At 45.6% G+C, this 20,883-nt stretch overlaps 1 protein-coding gene across 4 annotated transcripts in view; it reads left to right on the top strand.

Annotated features, from left to right (window-relative positions):
• WDR17 (WD repeat domain 17) overlaps positions 1-20,883 on the top strand; it is a 1,003,384-nt gene that overhangs the window by 410,138 nt on the left and 572,363 nt on the right. The gene's annotated exons all lie outside the window — the stretch shown is intronic.

The raw sequence follows: 20,883 nt of genomic DNA on the forward strand, positions 1-20,883 counted from the left end.
GCCATGTAAGAACCATGTAAAAAGTGAAATTCCAAATAATGTGGTACCAAGATAGCCTTTCTTTAAAACAGGCTGCCTTATCAAAAGATTCACCATCCTATTTCCTGGAGTGAGAGGTGGAGGGGTCTTGTTTTTTTCTCTGTATTGTACTATGGTTCATTTACTACACACAGCAAGGGGGGTGACTGTAGCACCTGGTTAGTGGTAAGACCCTGCACCCATACCACAATGTGGACAACCCCTGCTACTTACTGTCTTCAGCCATGCACAGCAGAGGTTGCACACAGGGCTTAGCTTATTGCAAGGCCAATTGCCGTTAGCAATGTTAGGCCCAGTTCTTACACGTGAACCTTAATATAGATCTAAAAAGCAACACCAAAGCTGTTAGCTAATCAAAGCTTTTTTTTACATCCTCCTTTAACATTTTCATTCACTTAGTTGGATGTGCACCAGGCCTAACTAGCTAGCTCTCTGCGAAATTTCATGTAGATACATCAAGCAATGCTGAAGTTAATGGAAAATAAAAACATGACCTTTCCCTCCCCTTGACAGATCTGCACAACCAACATACAAATAGTAATCTAAACATCATTAACTCCTACCACATTCCATGCAGATCTGTGTCTGACTGATGGCATAAACAATATTATTAGAACTACAATTTATGCCCCCCTTAACTCTGTCCCACCACTTAGTGAATCTGCATGAAATTTGACATAACCCCCTGGTGCATGGGTGGGATCCTACACTTGGACCACCTGATCTCCAATGGTGAACTAAAGTCCTATGAGTGTCTTCGCAATAATAGCGTTATATGCAGCTGCGTCACTGCCTGCTGAGCAGGCTGGGTCCCCTGCCCTGGATCATCCTCTATTCTCCAGTGCTCTTAGACCTCAATACTTGGGGTATGTAAAAGGGCATGATGCCGGGATTCTACTACCTCCTGGTCTGTCACCTCTACTCACAGCGACAACTAGCCAGCCTCAGGATGACCTGACAGGCCCACCTGCAGGTGGAGTATGAAGAGGAAGACTAAGCGGAACTCCTGGAGAGCCTGGATCGAGGTGTCCAGGAGGCACAAATTAAGCTCAATCTTTTTAAGATTCGTTAAGGCTGGCATTAGTTTCTGGCACGAATTCAGGCTACAGGGTTGCTCCCTCATTCTGTCTGCTGGAGATGAAATCATGCTTCTCTGCAATACTACTGGACTGCCCCGCCATCTGCCCCTACTGGTTGGAAGTGGGATTGACGCTCTGGGAATCTATGGACCTACCCTCGCCGCTCCCGGGCTCCCCGGTTCTCCTCCACGACCTGGCAGACCTTTCTCATCTGACCCGGCGTGCCCTCCCCAGCTCACTACCTCCCTCACGCCTGCCAAGATTTGTATTCTGCGACACTGGTGCTCCACACAACTGCCGTCACATGAGGAAGGCCGTATGCTATGAGAAAATCATTTACAATCTGATGGACAAGGCTGACCTTTTCCTTCTCACATGGTCCTCCTTTTTGCAAGGCGTATCCCCTTGTTCTTGACCCTGGCTATTGATCTCTTCCTTCCACGACCTTCAGCCTGCCGTTGGGTCCACCCTACCCCACCCTTTGTGTTGACTTTCATGTCCTTGTATCTTTTGCTGTTTTTATGTGCTTTATTCTTACCAATAAAAATTATTGCTACAAAACAAAATGCATACCAGCAGTAAGCTAAAAATGCTACATGTCCACCAAATGTATGCATACTTTGCAAACGTCACTGAAATTATAAGCAAATCAAAAACACCATTCCAACGGTCGTTTATAAAAATTATAATTTTGAAGTATACAAACACATTTTTGAAGCAATAATTAAAAAAGAAATGACTAAACAGTTTTACACCCAACCAGAAAAAACACCTATTCTGATGGATACGTCTAGCCACAAATTCCTCACTTTAGCAAGGTGTTAGACTCGATCCGAAAATCTTTCTCAGCACTACTCCTCTTTGCGAGTAGGTGACTTTGTGCAACTTCATGTGGGCTCCATACCATTGTGGAAGTGACAGAATGGGCTGCACATACCCACCACCCATTCCCAATGATAACAATGCATTTCTTTCTATGCCTTTTGAAGCAGATCCGAAGCTCTGCTCCCAAACTTCTTGCTTTTCTGACTTCTTCTAAAATTAGAATACGTGTGCTAAAGAACAATCAGGCACATGCATCAAGCAGAAAAATAGAGGCTCCTTAATTGCGATTTTTAGGGACTCGCAAATAAGGAATCGCTATTACCTATGCATGATGCAGATAGCGATTAAATAAAGAATCGCAAAAAATCGCTAAACATATTAGTGATAACACCATAAAGAATTGCTAATCCTGTTAAACACACAAATTGCAATCTCACAATTTGCGAGATCGCTATTTGCGAGATCGCAAATTGCGAGATCGCGAATTTACCGAGACGCATTGGGTGCGGGCTGATGACCTCACAACCAGAAAGTCATTCAGCCCATGCTGCAGTCTGTGCCCAGAGGAAGTGAGAGCAGGAAGCAGAGTGCTGAGGGAGAGCTGTGGAAATAATCTCATTGTTTTGCTGACACCTACAGAGAGCAAAAATGGCCCAAACATCAGCAGAAGAGGGGGCAGTGGCCAGGAAGCGAAAGCTAAAATTTAGAGAGAGGGAACTAGAGTACCTCATTGAAGAGGTGGTAAAGAGCCATGATAAGCTCTCCCTTAAAGTACCAGAGGCAGAAAAACGAAGAATCTGGAACAGGATCAAGAACAAAGTTAATGCTGTGGGGGTGACACACCGCAGTATAGAAGATTTAAAGAAAAGGTGGTATGACCTGCGTAGCCGGGCCAAGGAGTGAATAGCACAGAGGCTGAAGGAGGCGAAGACCACTGGAGGAGGACCCTCAACAGTCCCAGACAACACAGCCCTGGAGGACCTGGTTGAGGGCACAATCCTGCTAGAAGTTGCTGTGGGAGTAATGGAGCTGGATACATCTGGTGCTGCCAGTAGTACACAAGGTAAGAAGCACAAAAATATACACATCAATGTGAATACTAATGTTGCACAATCTGTAATTAAAACCCAATTTGCTGTAATCAACTCCAGTCCACAATTCCCATAGAGATCGAAATACATTATGGGAGTTGTAGTCCCCTGAGCCAATTTGATAGTCAAATTCCACATTGTGAGCCCATAGTTCCAAAACTGCATTGAAGTCAGTGATTACAGACAGTGAGATCTTAAGAGTAAAGTACATTTAATGTGGCAAAACATTAGCACCAACACAAATTAATATTGCACTGTTTCACATCACAGAAGCTGAAGAAGTAGACACTGATGACATTGAATGTGGAGAGAGCACACAGACCACTGCAGAGACTGCCGTTGCAAAACCTGTCACACCACCCAGCACATCCCAGGCACCCCCAAGACGCAAGGCCACAGTCCCTACTCTTCAGACAATGGAGACCGATCAGGATCCTGAAAGGGCTCCTGCGCCAAGCCAGCCTAGTGTGAGGATCACCACCACACCTCAGGCACATGTCCGGATGGGACGAAGATGCAGGACAAGGGGCCTCATAGCAGCATAGGAGGCATCAACTCCAAATGTGTGGGGAGGCGTGGAGTCCCAGATGATGACGGTGCAGCGCCTGCAAGCACCACATATGGGAGCCATCAATATGCAAATGACAAAGATGAAAAAGAACATATCAGTCATGGCAGATCGCGTGAGTGAACTAACTCAAGCGGTTGTGGATGGCAACAGGCAGACTAACGCCACAATGTAGGAGCTGGCTCATGTGATTCAGGAGGAACACAACACAGAGAGGAGGAGGCATCGCCAATTCATGGTGCGCTTGGCTGGCTATACCAGGTCAAACAACAAGTTGTGCAACGCCACTGCACTGCTGTCACGGAAGTCGGTGGCAATGTAAATAGACATGGGACATTGTTGTGGGGATGTGGCCAGGGCCCTTGGCCAAGTAACCACTGCTGTTGAACGGCTCCAGGCTGGTACTGGTGGGCTCAGCAATGTCACAGGAGATGAGGGGAGTGAGGGGGCATCCAGCCTTAGCAGCATGTCTGTGCCAGTCAGCACTGGCAGGAGGTGCAGTACACGTAGGACAACACCTACAGTTGCACCTATGAGTGAGGATGCAGATGCAGGCGAAAGACGTCTCGTGTGCGTGGGAGGAAGCGCTGAACACAAACATACCTCCGGACTATCTTCCATGGTGGCGTAACCATGTCCAAGACATTCATAGTGACTGAGAATGAAGTCCAAATTTTATTTAATTTGTGCTTTGGTGCATGCAGTTAATGTGCTATTATGCAACATCTATGTTTAGCTACACACCACTACCTGCTCACGTGCAAATTAAAACTTTGCTGTTCAAGAATGCCAGTGTTTTGTCTCCTTATTACGTACCTCAGAAGTAATGTTGGGTGATGTCTTCACGTTTCCTCTGCCCTTCCGCTGAGCTTGCCGAATGCGGCTGTCGTGGGTGTACAGGGAGCTGGTTGTCCTCAGTGTCGGACACCTCTATGAGTATGCCTCTCCTTGTAGCTATATTATGCAACATTGCACATGCTGCCACTATCCTACAGCAGGTTTCCGGCTGGTACAGCATCGCTCCACCAGTTTTGTGCAGGATGCGGAAGCGACTTTTGAGCAATCCAAATGTCCGTTTGATCAGATTACGTGTCCTGATGTGTGCTGCGTTGTACCGCTGCTCTTGTGGGGAGTATGGGTTCAAATATGGAGTCATGATTAGTTCCTCACGGCGTATGCACTGTCACCTACAGGGTAATACGCACGGTGTTAGTGTCAGGTATGCATTGCCATATCATACTTAATTCGTGTGAATGAGTATATTGTCTTACCTAGCAGGTATCCTTTGCCAAATTTTCCCCTGAGCAGGCGTGTGTGAATGCCACTGTGTCATAAGATGTATGAATCATGAGTGCTCCCAGGGTATTGCGCTACAATGTCGGTTATGATGTTTTTCCCATTGCACACTGCTTGGACATTGATTGAGTGATACGATTTCCGGTTACGGAAGATATACTCATTGATTGCTGGTGGACATATGGCTACCTGGGTGCAATCTATGCATCCAATCACATGAGGGAACTGGGCTACTCGATAGAATTCGAGTTTTGTTTGGTTCAATTCCCTTTGGGTTGTGGGGAAGGTGATGTGGTTGTGGATCATAGTCATCATGGCAGCCAGGAAGGATCTGAAGAAACGTGAGAGGGAGCTTTGTGATACCACTCCAGCTACTGCCACTACCCCTTGGAAACTTTCTGACGCAAGTAGGTGCAGGCAACATAGCACCTGAACATGGGTAGGGATTGCATGGGTCCTAAGTGTCTGGCGCTGCATTAGTGGTTCCAATTCGGCTGTGAGGTAAAGTATCATAGCAGCGTTCAGCCAGTACTTATCATATATGTCCTCAGCAGTTTGTCCCAACAGAGTGATGCGCAGGCGGAATATCCTCTCCTGGATTCTCCTTCTGGCCTGACCTGCTGCATGGATCCTCATCCTCCTCGCAAACACGTAGAGTGCCGCCATTGTGTAAAGCCTCTATGGCCTCATTGGTCAATTTAAATAGCCCTCTGATGCATTGCAGCTGTAGGGAATTTTTTTTTTACCACCTGCTTCTGATTCCCCTTAATCTGCACTTGTTAAATTGCGATTTTCATGAAAATCGCTATTTGTGATTTTACATGCATTGCATTGCAATTTTTTTTTGCGATTCTTTATTTGCTCCCGCATTTTTTTAATCGCTAATAAGTATTCGCTATATCTTGTTTCCTGGTATTAGCAATTCGGTATAATTGCAATTTTGTGATATTTGGTTGATGCATTGGAAAATGCTAAAATGCGCTCGCAAATAGCTATTCGCTAATTTTGCGAGCGCATTTTAGCTTGATCTCACCTCTCTTTTGTCTGCTTTGTTTTTTTCACTGTATTGTACATTTGCGTTCTCATTTTGATTTTATTGTTACTTATTGTGTTTTTGCTTATTTATTTTGTTTCTGCTTGTATCTTTGCTTTATTTTGATTAATCTTTATGCCTTTTTTAAGCTGCTCTTGCAGCTTTGCCCTTGTTTTGTTTTTGCTTCCCCCGCTGCTTCGCCCGCAACCCCTTCCGCCCATGCCTCCCAGCTGTTCCCGCCCTCCCCTACCTCTACTTCATGTCAGCCACTTTTCGTCTGCGCCCGTCGCGACCTGCCTGCGACCAGTGCCAGTAACCCTGGTCCTCCGACCCGCCAGTGCTATGACTCAGCAACACTCCACGCACTCAACCCCGGAAGAAACAACAACTGCCAGCTGTTATCACCGAACATCACCAAAGGCATTTTCTCCTGCTGACACTGCCCCGGCACCTTCACCCCCCTCCGAACGCCCACCGCCACCACCGATCCACCAGACGCTAGCACACCCAAACCCCTAAGCTGCATCCTCCTCAACGTTCGCTCCCTGCACCGACATGCAGTAGAAATCTGGGACCTCATCAGAACCCACTCACCCGACACGCCTTCTTCACAGAAACCTGGACCAACGCCAGCTCCACACCCAACATCGCAACAGCTGTCCCCGACAGATACAAGATCCAGAGGAAGGATCGCCCCAACCACCCTGGGGGTAGAATCGCCATTGTACACAAAAACTCCCTCCAACTCACTACATCCAGCACTAAAGACTCCCCGTCCCCCATGGAACACCTGCATTCCCAGATCCAGAAAAACTCTACGTGGCACCCTCGCCTACAGACCCCCCGGACCACGCAGCACATTCACAACTACCATCACAGACCTCATCGCACCCCACACCATTACATCCCCGTACTACGTATTACTCGTAGACCTGAACTTCCACCTCAACAACCCCAGCGACCCCAACTCCACCACCCTCCTGGACAACCTCGCCAACATCAGACTTAGACAGCTTGTCATCACCCCCAACAACAAGGCAGGAAATACCCTCAACCCCATTTTCGTTGAAGGACACATCATTCGCTTCAGCCACAACACACAACCCACCTGGATGGACCACCACTACATCCACTTCTCCTTCTCGCCCACCGCACACAGGCTCACTCCTCGCCCCCACGCAGGAACTGGAGCAATATCACCGATGAGCACCTCAACCCCGCCCTCAACCATGCTCCTCCGCCTGCCACTTCCGACGTCAACTTTGTGGCCAACGCACTCCACAGACTGTGCAGACACTCTCGCCCCCCCTCCTGAACTCCAACAGACAATGCACCACGAAAGCCACCTGGTTCACCACCGACCTCCGAGAATCCAAGCGCACGTGCCGATGACTCGAGAAAGCTTGGAGGAACAGCAAAACCCCCGAAGTAGGCTCCGCCTACAAGACCGCCATGACAGAACACCACCAACTAATCGGAACCATCAAGAAGAATTTCATCCAGAACAGGATACTCACCAACTCCCGCAACTCCAAGGAACTCTTCAGCATCATACAAGGATTCACCAAACCCCCCAGCGAATCCTCTGATGTCTCGCTCTCTCAGGACCTCTGCAACAAACTTGGCTCCTTCTTCCATCTCAAGATCAGAACTCTCTACAGCAACTATGATGATCAGAACCTAGACACCGAATCTACACCCCCAACCAACAACGCAACCCAGCCTACTATCACCGCCTGGACCCATGCCACCACAGAAGACACTGCAAAGATCATGAGACGTATACACTCAGGAGCACCCACTGACCCCTGCCCGCCCCACATCTTTCGCAGAGCCACCTTCACCATCCCACCCGAACTATGATGTACCATCAACTGCTCCCTCAAAACAGGCACTTTCCCTGACGACTGGAAATGTGCAGAGGTCAAGCCCCTCCTCAAGAACCCCTCCACAGACCCGACGTACATCAAGACCTACTGCCCCATCTTGCTCCTCCCCTTCGCAGCCAAGGTCACTGAGAATATCGTCAACAAGCAGCTCACCAACTTCATAGAAGCCAACTCGATCCTTGACCATTCCCAATCCGGATTCTGCAGTAACTACAGCACCGAGACCACCCTCTTAGCTGCCATGGATGTCATCTGCACCCTCCTTGACAAGGGCCACACAGCAACCCTCATCCTACTAAACCTATCGACAGCCTTCAACACCGTCTCCCACCACACACTAACCGCCAGACTCCTCGACACGGGCATCCGGGGAACTGCCCTTGACTGGATCTGCTCCTTCCTCACCGGCTGACCCCAAAGAATCAGACTCCCACCCTTCCTCTCCAAACACACAGAGATCAGCTGCTGAGTACCCCAAGGATCCTCACTCAGCTCCGTGCTCTTCAACATCTACATGGCCCCTCTCGCCGCCATTGTCACAAAACACAGACTCCGCATAGTACCCAAGGCCAATGACATCTTGCTCATCCTTTCCCTAACTGCAGAACCCAACATCACCAGACACAGCTTCCAGGAAGGTATGAAAGATGTTGCCTCCTGGATGAGTAACAGCTGCCTAAAGCTCAACTCAGAGAAAATGGAAGTCCTTGTCCTCAGATCCACCCCCTCGCAGGGACCTGGTGGCCCACTACCCTCAGCGAAGGTCCCACACCCACAGACCACTCTTGCAACCTCCGCATCATACTCGACTCCTCCTGCACCATGCACCCACAGATTAACGCTGTATCCTCCACTTGCTTCAACACCCTCCGCATCCTCCATAAGACCTTCAAATGGATCCCCCCCGAATCCAGAAGGATTGCCATCCACGCACTCATAACCAGCAGACTGGCCTATGGAAATGCCCTCTATGCCAGAATAAACAAATCTTTACTCCTCAATCTCCAGACAATCCAGAACGCGCAGCTAGACTTGTCCTCGGCATACCATGACAACACCACATCACCCAACAGCTATGAAACTCCACTGGCTCCCCGTAGAAAACAGAGTGACCCTCAAGCTCCTCACTCATGCCTACAAATCTCTCCACAACATCGGACCCCAATACCTCAACAAAAGAATCTCCTTCTACGCACCCAAAAGAAGTCTTCCATCCGCTGACCTTGCCCTAGCCAAAATCCCATGCATCTATAGAGCCAGAGCGAGGGGGTGATCCTTCACCTACATTGCAGGGAAAACCTGGAATGAACTCCCTCTCAGCATCAAGCAACCCCCCACAATGCAAGCTTTCAGGAAGAGCCTCAAGACCTGGCACTTCGGATGAGACGAAGCTGCGAGAAACCCACCCCCTCCATCCTCCCAGCGCCTTGAGACCCTCAAGGGTGAGTAGTGCGCGTCACAAATCCCTGAATCAGCGACATCACACCAGATTGAGGCCTTTAAAAAGGCCATACTCCAGATTCATGACATACAGCTGGATACGTCTTGCATGTGTTTGGATCCTAAAGAACTACAGGAGTCCCCAGTTAGGGTATCACTGATGGATCAATCCGCTGTGTCATCAGACCCCTTGGGACGTGCTTTGGCCTCTGTATGGACTTCTGCTCTGGATTCATGACCTGCTCTGAGACCTTCCTCGTCGATATTGGTGCCAACACCACCTGAAGAGGATCTTTAGATTCCAATGCTGGTCACTGAACTGACTTCAGCCCAATCTCTGCTGGTGTCATGCTATGAAATTGCAAAATTTAAACCGATTGCCATCCATCCTGACTCTGACCCAGTGCCTCTACCAAGGTAGACATGTCAGCAGAGGCTTCATTATAATTTTGGCACTGACTCTGGTAAATGGACATCCTGGTAAATGGACATCCCAGTAAAGGGACGATGATGATGGGAATCGAGATGGTTTTCTCCTCCCTCATTACACCAATGATAACATTTACAAGGACTTGCAAGAGGCCAGTAGGCTTGACTTTTCCACTCAGCTAGGATTTGACTCAACCCTGTGGCCACCAATGGAAGAAAGTGCCTCCTTTGCAGTGATGGTCCAGTGGGCAGCTGAGGTCCTTGATGTACAGCTGCCCTCATTCAAGACCAAGGCGAATGCTCTTGCAGAAATTTTACAACCCGGGCCAGCCAAGTTCCCTTTGAACTAGGCCCTCACTGAAACCTTGATAGTGTAATCGTCAAAACCCTGATCATTTCCACTGGTGAACAAGCAGGTGATCAGGCATCAGTTCCTGTTGATCCTGGTTTCCTTCCTATATATCCTACTCCTGAGGGACTTGTGGTTCAGGCTTCTATGAGAAAGGTGAATGGAAAATGCCCTAACTATTGTAAAGGAATTATTTTAGTTCTATTAAGGGCACAGAGGTGACCATTATGTTTTACCTTTCTTCAATTTTTTTCTCCAGCAGCCTGATAAGCAACAAACCATAACACAGACACTACCTTTCCCAGCAACACCACGAAAAAGGAACAAATAACATCAGCCAAACAGAGGCCGCAAGATGAGTCTCTTTCTTGTGGTGTCATATCCCGGTCCTCCTCTTTCTTTGTGCAACCAAAGATACTTCATTAGACCATTTAAACCTGTGTGGTGTTAGTGTTAACTGCTAAACAAAAGAAAGCAGTTTTACTTACCAAGGGGCACATGCATCAAGAAATGCTTTTGCTAGTCTTTAATTGCGGAATCGCAATTAGGGGCTCTCAAAAGCCTATGCATATAGAAATCACTATTAAAATAGCGATTTCTAAACATTCCTTAATTGCGACTCGCAAATTGCGAGTCGCAATTAAGCAATGGCTTCCCATTCATTCCTAAGGGCCTACAAGCCAATAGGAATGAATGCGCAATTTCAAGGGTGCAAAGGTGTCAAAATGACACACTGTCGCACCCCTGAAATTGTGATGTGCACCCATGTTGCACACACACATGCCCCAAGGGCATGTGTGTGTGTAAACTGAAACCATTTTTGAAGGTTTTAGCAAAATACAGACCAGAGTAATTTCTCTGTTTTTTGCGGCACCAAATAGCGAATTCGCTATTTCTAAGGGGTACATGCATTGCATTTAAGGAATCGCAAATTGCGATTCCTTAAATGCAATCGCAATTTAAGAATTCACAATAAATTGTGATTTCTTAAATTGCCAGTGCCGTACACTTTGATACATAGCAAAAGGCCTTGTTGTGGGTGCAAACGGCCGATTTTTGCGAATCGCACAGTTTGTGCTTGCAAAAACCATTGATGCATGTGCCTGAATGTCCCGTATAGATTCTTAAAACCATAATTTAGTAGAACCTGAAATCCAACCATGCAATTCATTAGGTAGAAGATATTCCTATAAAAGCAACAGCCATGAAATTTGACTTTCTGACCAATAGTTAGAAACAACTGTTGGAATGAGAAAAATAACTTACCCGTATGTAGGCAATCCAGACCTCCCAAAGGTAATCAACGTATCATGTAATGCCCCTGGTCAGGTTATTGATTAAACCTAAAAGGACATTTTTAGTTCTATGTCAGGCTCAGAGGCCAGGATTATGCTAGTTTAAAGCTTAGTCACCACTGATGTGGACATATCCATGACTAGTTTAACATAGAACTGCTTGAAGGTGAATTCAGAGGACCAATCCACTGCATTCAGAATACCTTCAAGAGCTGCACCTAAGGAAAGTGCTTAGTGTCGGTCACCCAGCAGATTGAATATGCCCTAAACTGGTTTACTTTGATACCTGCTTCCATCATTACCCACTTTACCCATCTAGCAATGATGGGTGAAGAGACTGCATTATGGGGTTTCTTTTTTTCCCTGATGAAAATCAATAGTTGTCTCTCCCCCTGGAGGATGAGTTTCCTCTGTCATGGCCTCATATGCCATGATACAACGCACCACACATAGCTTTTGGATTGTCATAAAATGCTGGGCAAGATACTAGCCTAGAGTTAGGCTTTGTTTGTTCAGAAATTTGGAAAGTAACTCCCTCAGGAGTAAATACTATAACGTCCAGCACCCTGACGTCTGACACTCTTCTGCATGAGATAAGACATAGTAGCATATCTAACTTACCAGAGAGTTCCTTTCTAGATAAATGCTTGTTGCTTTACCAATTTAAAAACAAGTAATTTCAAAACCTTATTCCTGTCCCAAAGAGCTGAAAATCTGGGTTCAGGTAGAAGGGATAAGCGTGCTCCCCATAAATGTTTCCTTACTGAGGCTTTCTCCCCAACTGGGCATCCATCAATCTGGTATGTCCCGTGATTATAGCAGAATGAAAATTGTTTACCGACTTGTAAACCATTCATGTGGAAGCAAGCAATGATGGGAAATATGTACAATTCGGATCCCAATGGATCCAGGTACCTCGTCAAACACTAACTCATCCATCTTGTCCAAGCCGATCTAGATCGTTTGACGGTGCAACCTGTCCATGCCTTCCTGATGATGTGTTCAGCCTGTTCCAATAATCCAGGGATTTTCCAATGCACCCTGTAATACTCCATGTCATGGGATGCACAATACCTCCCACTACTAGGCAATGATGGTTTCACTTCAAATCGAACAGAACATCTGGAAGCGGGGAAAGGTGGATTGGAAAATCCCGAGAAAGTTCCATCAGAACTGTATTCCAGACTTCAAACCTCCAAAAAGTAATTACTAGAACAATATCTGCCTTTTGCCTCCTCACTTGGGCTGACAATCTTTCTATCATCGAGAATGGCGGGAGCACATATCAAGTCTCCTCATTCCAGCTCTGAAGGAATGCATATGTCTCTGACATCCCCAGTCTGACCACCAACTGAAGTATCAGCGAAGCTGAAGGTCCAGTTGTGATAGAAAGGGGCCAAGGTTTCCTTGAATACCTTATTCTTCAGATTCCAAAAGCTGTTGACCTGAAGATATCTGGATTGCCAATCCGGCACATTACCCAGGAACTCGAGATGTGACTACCATCCACCGAAACCAGGGAGCTTAGATCTCCCCATTACACGGACTTACACGTCCGTTCGCTCGTGTTTTCAGTTTACCACTGAGACACCGGGGAAGGCCAATCTTTACCCTTCCCGCCTGTCCTTTCAGTCGATGAACCCGTGTCCTTACCGGGTTGGAATTATCACCGGTACTGCGACTCTCGCTCCACAGATTATTTTTACTACAGCCCTGAAGAGTCACAATTGTACCACTTTGTGACGAAACGTGCCGGCTGGTTTTTCTTTCTGTATGAATCTGGATTGATATAAAAAAAATCTTCATGAAGATACTCCTGATGTCGACCTTCATAATTTGTGCACAAAAAGTTCTTTAAATATTGGTTTTCACACTAAAACCATCAACCTAAAACGAGTGCACAAGACTTGGTTCTATATCTACAGTGTGGGTCTTGACATACACACTCGCAGGGGTTGTTTTATTTGTTTTTTTTCCCCCTGACCTGGCAGCACCGTACTAATTTTTTCACATCTTAAACTCCTTTGCATACTTGCTTGAGTGCCATTTCTTTCTGTCCTTAATCTAAACCCTCCACCGAACCAGCCAATCCGGCACATTGTTTGATGTGCTCAGGAGTTACTACGCCATCACTGAGATGTTGTTGTCGAGGCAGATTTGCCGGAAGCTTTCGGACATGTCCACCAGGGCCTTTAATCTAATTTCTCAGAAGTTGTTGCTATGTCGGACTGCTGAGAAGTTGTCCATCTTCAGCAAAACACAGCCTTTCGTCTAATCTTTGGTCCAGCACTGAACTGCAAAGGAACTCACCAATAGTTCTAGGCAATTGATGTGTCGTAGAAGTTCTTGAGATTACCCTTTTCCATCTCTGGAGGAGGCCCCACACCATGAGACCCAGTCGCTTCTGCTGGCGTTTGAATCTGTGATGAGATCCAAATTGGATACGAGTATCACACATGTTTAATACTTCCATGTGAGAGAGCCCCCATTGAATTTCTGCCTGTGTATCCGGGGATAGGGGCACCAATTCCGAGTAAGTTGGTGTCCTCCGGAAATGGAAGACTATGAGCCTCTGGAGCGCCCTCTGGAGTAAAGAGAGCTGAGGAATATGGCCTTGATGAAAGAGCACAGAACACCCACCAGGCAAGTGATCTCATGCAGGATGTTTGTGAATTGGTCAGTGTGTTGCGGAGTTTGTGTTGTAACTTCGCCACTTTCCTGGTGTAGCTTTCTTGTCAGAGTTCTTGTACAGTAATTTATGATCAGGATGTCGTCCAAATAGACTATGATGTACATGCTCCTGGATCTCGGATATCTCATCACAGGCTTGAGTATTTTTGGGAAACACAATGGTGGCAGTGAGTGGCTGAATGGTAGCGTTGTGCACTCATTGACATGGTATTAAAAAATAAATTGTAGTAATCCGAGATGAGGAGGAAAAATGGGAACTGTGAGATAGGCATCGTTAAGGTCTAATCTTACCATCCAAACCTATTCCCTAAGGATGCACTTTAGAAGGGGAACTCCATCCTTCTTGAAAGGGTGGACTTTCAGCCGTTTGTTAACCTCCTTGAGGTTTATGACTGGGTAATTGCCCCATCCCTCTTCTCTGCCAGGAAACGGTTGCTCACAAACCCTCTGGCGTGGATAGCTGTTTCCACTATTGCATTTTTATGGTGGAAGCCTGAAAATACTTTGCTTATAAGCTGGCAATCTTAGGGAGAAAAAGTTAGAAGGATCAGGTGGTTTCCATGGTAGGGAGACCCATAGAACTGAATGTGGTAACCAATGACAGACTGAATAACCAAAGCGTCGGATGTGAAAGCTAGCCAGTTGTGTACAAACTATGCCAGTCTGCCCTCTACCTTTAATTGGGAAAAAGGTGTAACACTCACTGTTAAATCCTCCTTCATCGTTATTTCCTTGGAAACCTCCTCTTGAGCCCCTCGGCGATACCCTTTTCAGGGGTCACGTACATATTTTACAAGGAAAGTGGCCATCTTTGTGTCTATTTTGCCAGTAATGGCAACCTTATTCTCTAGCATGGGTGACGGTACTCGGAGTTCTTTGTCCACAGGTTTCTTGCGGTGAGCTGCCACACACGTAACCAGTTGGGTCCACTCTGATAATGTGGGATGAAGAATATCCTCTGGGTTAAGCATGTCAGATAAATTAGTGACCTGACTATCACACTAGATTGTGTCATTACCTATGACCTTAGGGTGGGCACGTGTGCCACGGTTTATAGGAGCGCTTTTTACCATCAGAATCACTGTGAGAATTGTCTTTATCTAAAGGGTCTGTGGTCTGCATCTCTCCTGGTGGGGTGAGAACACCTTCCAGTGACTGTTTAACCAAGGGAGGGACCCCGATGGGATTGGGATTAAGGGCTAAAAAAGCTTTTTAAGTTATCCTCCTTTGCCTCACCTTAGCCACTATACCATTAGAGAGTCCTTGAGGTTGTGGGGCTAAATGTCTTGTTAAGTCTTTCACCAAAAATGAGGGCAACTGTGCACCAGTTGCAAGATTTACCACTCAAGGGGCGACATGGCTGCAGTGACCACCAAATAAATAGACGCTTCAGAAAGGTATTTATCCCAAGGAAGGAGTGAGACTGCCTCCTCTTCCATATAGAAGGCATCAGATTACTGCATTTCTTAAGCATTTGTAGTTGCTGGGACACCATCTGAATATGGGAGACCAGAGAGGGCTCAATAGTGGGGGCCGCAGATTCCAGGGACACAGAATACCCTGCACCACACCTCTTCTTCGATGACTATGCCCTACCCTCTTTTTGCTCCGATCAAACATTCCTCCCTCATCCGAGAGAATTTCACAAGAGCCCTTTTCATTCTTCCATAGGAGGTATGAACGTTTCTCTCTAGGGACGCTATCGGGAGGGTACTCGGCTCAGAAAATAGCAGAGGGTTCTTACCCTCACTAACTCCATGTGCTGAAAAAGTCAGGGGGTATCTGGCCTATTTTGGGCTTTTGGCCTCTGAATGTGTACCTGCAAAAGAACAAATTCATAAACCTCATGTTGGCCCAGATCTTGTCTGATACTGTTCAAGGTAAGTCAGGAGCTTGTTCAGTTTGCTATACTCTTCTTCAGCCTCATCAGCACCACTTTGGTGTTCAAGTGATGGCTTTAGTGGTTGCCTGCCTTAGGAGGTCAGGGATATTTGGGGATATCAGTGTTCCCCTACTTAAACAACTGGCTGTTAAAGGCAGGCTTCGCACAGTCAGCCGTAGACCACCTTCAGATGACAGCAAAACTCATCATATTGTTGGGGTTCACTATCAACAAGCTGTAGTCCTACCTGACTGCTTCACACATGCTTTCATTCATTGGAGTGCCCTGGACACAGTGCAATTGGTCATTCCCTCTGCCACAATTAGTCTAGGACATTTGGGCTATGATCCTGATGTTTCAGCCTCAGTCCTAGATTATGAGAGTGGCCATGAGGCTTCTTTGCCACCTAGCCTACTGCATTCTACTTGTTTTCAACACCAGGTGGCATATGCAGACTCTGTAACAGAATGTGAAGTTCCAAATGGCTCACCATCAAGGAAATCTATTGGATACCATACAGATCTCAGACAGCTGCAGATCCACAGTGGTGGCTGCTCAGACGCAGTTTTTCCAGCAGCAGGCCCCTTTTCCTTCCCTATCCAAAGCAGATGGTGGTTACCTATGCATCCCTGATAGGCTGTGAAGGTCATCTGGGGGAGATGGAGATCAAAGGATTCTGGTCTCTTATGGAAGTCTGGCTCCCCATCAGACTGTTAAAGTTGTGGGCCGTCTGCCTGGATCTGGAGGCCCTCCTGCTCTCCATCAAGTTTATAATATACAAAACAATGGTTCCCTTGTGATCATCATTCCTCAGAATATCTGTCCACTAGTAAAACTGTTGACATTTCGACCCCCACAGTGATTTAAACAGTGTCATTATCAGGACAATGGTGCTAATAACTAATAGTAACTGATGGCCTGTTTGAAAAGATGTCCTGACTTTGGGGTACCGACATGATGTAGACTTTTTTGAACCAGACCATCACTTGCTGTTGGTTGATACCAGCATTGCCCCAATGATGACCCTGTTTAAATCTCTGTTGTATCATTTACCAGTCTGCAGTGTATATTTTTGCTTTATATGTAGCAGCAGCACACTTTTATTCACTCATGTTACAACACACTTTAACTGCGCCATTTTGTTGGAACACCTAAAATATGAAATATTGTTTTTTCTAATACCATTAAAAAGACTATACACTGAAAATCATAACTGTCAATTTATGGATGTTGTGTAAATCTTGGAGCCAAGCAGGTTTAGGCGCAATACTTCCTCCAAGAGAACCATTGTTTTGTATGTTATCAAGTTACCAAGTTCCTAGGAATAGAGGGTTCACTCATATTATATTAATAGATGACCATCAAGTGGAGGCTGGTGCAGGTTACCATGAACAACACCACCATCATGTGGTATTGCAACAAGCAGGGCGGAGTTGGGTGCTTCGTCCTATGGAAGAAGGCTCTATGCCTCTGGATTTAGTTGGAGTGCGAGTAAATTTCCCAGGTCGCGAACCACCTGGCAGGGTCGCTGAATGTCAGAGCAGATCAACAGAGCAGGCAGCACCTGGCAAATTATGAGTTGCATTTGCATCCTGAGGTGGTGCAGGGCATCTTCCAAAAGTGGTAAGAACTCTGGCTATATCTTTTTGCCATTGCCGAGAATGTGCAAAGTCAAACCTTTTGTGCATTGGAGTTTCTGCAAGAACACTCATTAGGAGATGCATTCAGTTGAAAGGGAACAAGGGACTCCTGGAAGGCCTTGCCACCCCTCCCTCTCATGCCTCAGATTCTGGAAAAGATCAAGAACGTTTGTACCGATGTCACACTAGTGGGTCTATATTGGGACAGGGGAGAGTAGTACCTGGATCTTCTGTGCATGAGCATCTGTCCCCCGATCAGGCTACCACTTCAGGAGGATCTTCCATTGCTGCAACAGAGCAGGTTTCACCATCCAAATCTGCACCTATACCTACATGCATAGAGATTGAGAGATGCAAACTGACTATGTCTGAGCTGCTGCTTACGACTTTTGGATCTCATCTTTGCTTGCCAGGCACCCTACCATGAAAACCATTTATGATGGGTGTTGGGATAAATATGTAGCCTGCTGTGGCGCTTGTGAGGTTGACCCCTTATAAGCTAAGTTATCAACTTCATTTGGCTTGTTTTGTTTTTAGCCCAACAAGGCCTTGCTTTGGGCACTGCTAAAGGTTATTTAATGGCCCTTTCAGCTTTTTTTTTACGTTTCATTTACTGGACCAACCCTCCTTGTTTAAATCAGCTTTTGTGATACAATTTGATGCAACACTTGAATGCACATGTTCCCTCCCAAGCCGTTTGTGCAACGGTGGGGCTGGCCTTTGGTCTTGACATTTCTAATGCACATGCCTTTTAAGCAGATACATATTTGGTTGCTGCGTGTTTTGACTTTGAAGACTATCAGCATTATGAATACTTCATCTCATCTCATAAATGAACTCTAGGCACCTTCAGTGCAACAACTATACCCCAGCAGACAAGTCGGTGTTGAGGATTTGGGCGGCATTCTTGTCTAAGGTTGTGACTCCCTTTCATGTAGGGCAATTCATCACCTGCCTGCAGAAAAGAAGAATAAAAGCCTATCTGTAGTGCACAATTAAACACACCAAAAAGCAGTTATTAATTTAGAGTAAACATGTATGAGAATCAATTTAATGTATGACAGATTAAGTAAATGCTGTTGCTCAGAATACATGTAGAGAGATTCTATCTTTCTGGAAATTACTGATAGCATGCGCAAAAATAAACATGTTGACAGAAATATCTCCTCTCTTGTGATCAACGTTCATTAAGAAAAGCAGATCGGAAGAAGGCAAGTCAGTTTTAATTTTTGTTGTTTAAACTGGAGCTCTGATGATGCTCTGATGATGCTTTCTGACCTGACTTTCACCCTTACTTTTGCTCTGACAAATTTTGACGGCATGCTTCTGATTGAACGTCATATGTTTTATTTTTATGGAAATAAGTAGGTCAAAATTGCAGTTAGTTCTCATTGTTTACATTACTCAATTTAACAATAGGATTTCAACTGTATTACAATTGAGAAATTAATCATTTTAAATAGCCAAACAAATGTAGATATAACAAATAGTACAATTCATTGATTAAAATGGACATAGACATCTTTTGCATTTGATGGGTGTCGGAGCAACATTTTTCAAGGGTTAGTGGTTTATCCTGATCAAAGATTTGCCTCCATATTTCATTCATTTTTCAAGACAAAAGTTCTTAGTTGGGCTAAACTATGAGATGGGGTCAAATAGAGCCTCATCAGGTAGAATATGTCACTTTGACTCCCCCACTGGAGCCTTAGGAGGTCATTTAGAGTTTGGCAGAGTGGGAGCACCACCGTAAATCCACATTGGACCTGTCCAGTTATGAGTGTAGGAAGCGTTGGTTGAGTTAAGCTAAAACCGCTGACCAGGTAGCCTGTCTGCCACTGACCCACAACCGTCACTTGTTTTCTCTAGCCAGGCACAATTTCTCTCATGTGCAGGCAGAAAACTCCACCATTGTTTTTTTTGTTTTTAAAAAGCAACTTCCAATTTGGAAATGTGTTTCTTGAAAATAAATTGCTGAGTGAGCACAACAAACATAGTGCCCATTTGGCAAAGTTCAGTGGTGGTTCCTCTGAAGTCACAGTGGTCTTTACCTGCTGGGGTTCTCTACATTTGGTGGCAATTCTGTGATGGTGGAAAGATCAGAGCAGGAAAGGAAGGGCATTATAGCCACAGAGGTTGCATCTTTGCCACATAGGATTGGCACCTCTTAGTCTCCTTCCAGAGTTGAAATATTTCAAAATCTTAACTTTTTTCAAGAGTTCTTTAACTTCTTTCCTGGTATTTTAAATGCCCCCATGCTTAAATGCTTAGGACCACAGACAAATATACAGCCACCACAGGTCTTGCTATTTTTCTTCCAGGCAGCTCCTGCTATCACTGTTCTTGGGATCTTCCACACTTTCCTAGTCTCATGAAAGAAGATCAACAGTAGACAGACTTCTCACAACCAGGACCTGAACACTCTTCCCTTTGCAGATCAGCAAAGGAGTTAGCTTCTCCAGCACTCCAACAGATTTCAAATTTAAAACAGAAGGATCCTCTCCTCAGTCTTCCATAAATTAAATTGCTCTTCTTCCGATTGCTTTTCAAATTGGGGCCTCAGCTGTGATTCTCAATTACCCCTACAAAATGAGATATACGCTTCCACATTCTACCCACCTTGGTTTTACCTTCTTTTAGAACAGTTCCTGTGTCTGCAATGCACTTACTTTCTAACTAAAGACCTTTATGCAACATAATTTCAGAATGATACATTACTGCTGATGTTTCCTCACTGCCTTACCAAACTTCTCTCAAAGTCAGCCCAATCCATCTCCATGGGGATAAAAGAAATATCCCTGGGCACATCTGCTTCCACCCATTTTGTAAGGTTGTCATCTATGTCTATGAGATCCCCTTCTTTCAAAGAAGAGAAGTGTTATGAGTTTTAATCATCTAGCAGATGTGACAGGAAGACAGTTTTCCCACTCCTTTCCAGAAGAAAGAGCTGTGAATCATCCCAATTACTTCCGAGCCTCAGGCAGTCTGTGACACGGCAAGCAGATGGAGCCACAAGCACAGACTGTCCAACTTAAAAGCAGAAATGTTACAATTTCTTTAAAAGCCACCATAGCAACATATATAATAAAAATTTAGTGTGAAACATAATTGTTTTCATTGTATTGTCTTAACTAAATGCTGCTAAAATAATTTTTCTGTATAGTTCCTAATTAGCAAACTGAACATTGTTGAAAGCTGGCAGCTGGTTGCAACCAGTCAACTTACAATAAAGTTAAATAAGGTGATTTGATGGTTTCAGTGTCTAGATTGTTGGGAGCTGTAAGCGGGCCTGGAGATCAGTATACGATCTATGCAGACCTAAAAAGTGGGACGAAGC

Source organism: Triturus cristatus, chromosome 2_2 (assembly GCF_964204655.1).
Source record: "Triturus cristatus chromosome 2_2, aTriCri1.1, whole genome shotgun sequence".
In the NCBI taxonomy this organism is placed as follows: Eukaryota; Metazoa; Chordata; class Amphibia; order Caudata; family Salamandridae; genus Triturus; species Triturus cristatus.